We start from the raw sequence: 5,077 nt of genomic DNA, 5'->3' as shown, positions 1-5,077 counted from the left end.
GGGGTGAGTCCATGTTGGGGATTTATAAGTCCAGGATTTCTCATGTTCCTCTCAGTCTGTGACACTCTGTGACGTATTGCGAAGATATTTTCACCGTTGGCTCCTCTTCTCCCAGTACGATGCAGAGTTTCCTCGTCTCTTCTATAGAGGTGAAGTCCGGGATGAGAACGGAGAGTCTCTTGAAATGAGTGTCCCTTAGTGCTGAGTACTTGGGGCACTGTAGGAGGAAGTGGACCTCATCTTCCAGGGCCCCCTGGTCACACTGCTGGCACAGTCTACTCTCCCTGGGCTTGTAGGTCTGTCTATGACGCCCTGATTCTATTTCCAGGCTGTGGGCGCTCAGTCTGTACCGGCTCAGGATTTGTCTGTCCTTGGGGTCTTGTAGTACCTCTGTAATGATTGGTAAATGAGGAGTTTCTGGGAGTTTGCTATATCATGTCTCCATTCTCTGATATAGTTTTCCCTGGAATCATTAATCATGTCCTTTATTTGATATTTTGTCAGGTTGCAGTCATGGGAGCTTTGGATGAACAAGGTGGATACGAGTTGTTGCAGCCCACATGGTTTGTGGCCACTTGGCCCCTCTCTCTCCTCTCTTCTCAGCCATCTCTCTTCTCAGCCCTCTCTCTCTTCTCAGCCCTCTCTCTTCTCAGCCCTCTCTCTCTCTCTTCTCACCCCTCTCTCTCTCCCTCTCTATCTCTTCTCAGCCCTCTCTCTCTTCTCAGCCCTCTCTCTTCTCACCTCCCCCCTCTCTCTCTCTTCTCACTCCTCTCTCTCTTCTCACCCCTCTCTCTCTTCTCACCCCTCTCTCTCTCTCTCTCTTCTCACCCCTCTCTCTCTTGCCAATGACTAGGGAGATCCATATGGTCAGTTTTAGAAGGTTTTCATGCTGTGACAGATTTAATTGTATTGGAGAGTGCCATGTTCCATAGGCCAGGAGTGACAAGTTGCCATAGAGGAAATGTAGCCAGTGGGCATGGGGTACCATTTTGCCAGTAAGTTCCATGTAGTCACAAGAGACTCCATGTAGTCACAGAGGAGCACCGTGAGAACTAAAAGTTTTCACCGATAGGACCCTCCTTACCATCTTGTCTTCATTTGTATTGTAACGGTAATGTCTTCCCTATATTGTAAAGCACTGCGCAAACTGTTGGTGCTATATAAATCCTGTATAATAATAATAATAGTATCATACGATTAAACGTTAATGTTGTGATATTGTTGTCATATACAGTATTGTCATAATCTCATGTCATAGAGGTTCCATAGCCATAGGTTATCAATAGCCAAGAATTCCTTGTTGATAGAACCTAGGCATGCACTCATACCTGTTTTTCATTACCAAATACCAATACCGGAAGTCCCATTAAGGAAGCCGGGCGGCGTGTAATGATTAGCCGGGAAGCCGTCTCCATCCTCCCTTGTCACCAGGTGACGAGGAAGCATGGAGCTGGCTTTCTGGCCAATCAGGAAGCCAGGCGGCATGTAATGAGTCGCCACCCCGCTTCCTGATACCGGAAGTCTGCTATCGGGATAGGCCCCAGGAGCATTTGGGCGAGTATGAGTACTAGTATCGGTGCATTCCTACTAGAAAGATAAGGTTACTAGAGGTGTGAGGGTTGTCATATATAGAGCTCTGGTGTGCCTAGTTTCTGGTGGCCACAAATGTATCGTGTTGCCAGAAAAGGGCCAAATTAACACAGGGCCTGTGCCACAATATGACCAGACAATAATATGGAGGCCAAGAGTTGCCACTTTCCAAATGACTAGAAAGGTGCAATGTTATTGGTGGTGGCCAATTTAGCAGAGGTCATCATGTGTCTCGAGATGACAATTTTCCAGAGGGGTAACTACTTCTGACATGCCCACCACCCATATCGGCTAATGGGTACAATTTGATACAGAGTCAGTGTATGTATATGTTACTCAAGGCTATTTTACATAATTGTCATATTATACATGTTATATTACAATTCTTTTTTTATTCTGGTCTGTGTCATCACTACTGGGAGATCTCTCCTCAAAACCTCTCCCTGAGGCCACTTGAGTTAGGGGAATCTATACAGAGCAATATATACAAAGCAAAAAAAAAACCTGACAGATGGTCTAAGTTTTCCAATTCTTCTAAAAAAGTTTTTTTTTATTGTTGTGTCTGATGGAAAGATACTACTACTTTTTCTGACTGCCCCGGACTGGACCGCAGGCACTGATGTGCCACGCCTTCCCGTGCGGCCGATCGCATTGCGGCCGGAGGGCGTGGCTGCAGTGCCATTGAGTTCAATGCACAACCACGCCCGCTCCCGCCCCACAGCAAACTGAGACGGCCGGAATGCGATCCAGTATGTTCCAGCCACAATCAGGCCGGAACGCACTGAGGATGGTATGAACTAGCCCTCAAGGTAAGCTAACTCTTCCCAAATGTATCTAAAGTAAAAAAAGTTTCTGCTGCAAGGTCACTTTAGAATTCTAGATTAAAATGTAACTCAAGGTGTATATTTAGGCAGAACTTTTTTGTTAATTTTGGAAAGAGAAGGAAAGAAACAGAACCTGTTTATTGTTGTCTGTGTCCTTGATATAGAGATCCTCCTGTATGTCCTGGTGACCATTGTTAACAGGACTGAAAGTGTGAAAAAAATTATGAGTTGTCCCTGGAATAGGAATTGAGGGGAAATCTTACAATATGAATGTCAGTTCTGGTGACAACATTGTAACAGGGCAATTCCCCTTTCTAGAGATTTCCTTTCCCTTCATGTTGTGTCTTGTGACAAGAAGTGAAATCTCCCCAATGGGACACACAGAAAAACAACGATGGGTTTTTAGCACTTCACAACATGAAAATGGCTATGCTCACACCAAGAGATTATGAATACAGTAAATATTGAGAATGAAGTGTAACATTTTAAGAAATCTATATTTTGCAATTCTTCCATTTAGGGTATTTCCAAGAACATGTATCCTAAACCATAGCATCACCTTAGAATTACCACTTTTGTGTAGTGTTTTTTATGGTACTTTGATAAAACTAGATATTATGAAGGTCACTAGATGCCTGCAGATCCTTAGCTTTGACTGTAGGTTTCTATGTGGCATTTTTAGGGATTGTATGGCAAGCCCTTGCACAAACCTGTAGGGCTAGTTCACACTAGCCCCAGTGCGTTCCGCCCCGATTAGGTGCTAGAACGCACTGGATCGCACCCCAGCTGGCTCGCTACGTTCTGGTGCATTTAAGTAAATGGCCCTGCAAATCAATGCCTGCTTTCCGGTCCAGTGCTGTCAGAAAAAATGTTGCATGCACAATTTTTTCTGACCGCACCGGAACACAGGCATTGATTTGCCACGTGTTCTGGTGCGGGCGATCAAACTGTGGCCTGGGGGTGGGCGTGGCTGCGGTGCCATTGACTTCAATACAACCAGAATGCCCCCTCACACCCCAGAACACAGTGAGCTGGCCGGGATGAGTTCCAGTGCGTTCCGGAACCGAATCGGGCCGGAATGCACTGGGGCTGGTGTGAACTAGCCCTAAAGGATGCTCACTCTTCTACAGAGAATGGCAACAGCACTAATATTTTCTATTTCTATATTGTCTGACTGAATTTAACCAATGTCCTAGTCATTGTATGAGCATCAAACCTTTTGTTTGAGGTCCTCGAACGTCTCCTGTGATTGTACCATAATGCAATTTAAAAGAATTATGTTGTGATACTGGTAACCACAATTGTGCTTTTTATACAGTCAGACATTTGAAGCCAACCCTCAAACTGATTGACAAACCTGACATATTCATTGGAATACCTGACTCCAATTACACTATTTTCATTATTTGTTATTACATAGTTACATAGTATTTGAGGTTGAATAAAGACATTAGTCCATCAAGTCCAACCTATTAGGATCTCATTCTAGGAGTACCTGTACCCCCTGTATATTACGGTCCAAAAGTTTCTTGAACAATTCCACATTATTTGCTGAAATCACCGCCTGTGGCAGTGAGTTCCAGACCCTAACTGATCTTACTGTGAAGAACCCCCTTCGCCCCTTGTGCTGGAATTTGTTTTCCACCAACTTTAGGTGGTGGCCTCTAGTTTTTGTAATGGAGTTAATTTTAAACAGTTTATCGCTAATGTTGCTGCCACCATTGAACATTTTGTACATGGAGATCATATCCCCCCTTAATCTCCTCACCTCCAATGTGAACATGTTTAAATTTAGTAGCCTTGTCTCGTAGCTCTGGTCCTCCATACCCCTAATTAGTTTGGTTGCCCTCCGCTGGACTTTTTCCAACTCAAGGACATCTTTTCTTAGTACTGGTGACCAGAACTGGGCCGCGTACTCCAGATGAGGTCGAACCAATGATCTATAAAGTGGCAAAATTATAGACTTGTCCCTGCAATACATCCCATTTTTAATACGGGACAAAACCCTGCGTTTGCGCAAAGTGTTGGCGCTATATAAATCCTGTATAATAATAAAGATGCTCACAGTTTTTTCCCATTATTCCCATTATTCCCCTTGATTGTATAAACTATTTTAATCTTGTATGTGGTGCTTGTTATTGAAACTATCTTCATAACTTTGGCTTTTAAGTATGAAATAATATAACATTTTAGGAGCCCTTTCTACAGAAATCTAGAAATGTCCTAAAAGTGTATTTCTACTTTTGTAGTCAAATTTGAGAAACCCCCACAACTTGTTTATGTGTTCCTAGTCACACAGCATACTGAAAAATATTGTTTAAAAAATATATTTCTTACCTTTTAGGTGTTTTGTTGCAGCAGGCAAGATGGCTGAATCCAAGTTTTTCTAAGCACCTTCGCAGTGATAAGTTCTTATTGCAAGACAAAGGACAGGACTGTGTGGAATGTGTTCCACTCATTAACATTCATTAACATACAATGCAAAAGCCAGGGTTGTAATCCCTTTACCCTTTGTTAGGACAGGCAGTGTTTAAATCAACTTTACAAATTATAATGAAATCAGACAACACAAACCCCTTTACAGACCCTCCTAATATTACAAAGGAGAAGCCAATACAGATTTTAGCAAGTAAAAAACAATTTAAACGGCAAGAATTTTTAAA

This window comes from Nanorana parkeri, unplaced genomic scaffold, assembly GCF_000935625.1.
Source record: "Nanorana parkeri isolate BGI_ZX_2015 unplaced genomic scaffold, ASM93562v1 scaffold206, whole genome shotgun sequence".
Taxonomy (NCBI): domain Eukaryota; kingdom Metazoa; phylum Chordata; class Amphibia; order Anura; family Dicroglossidae; genus Nanorana; species Nanorana parkeri.
Note: the sequence above shows the minus strand (reverse complement) of the source record.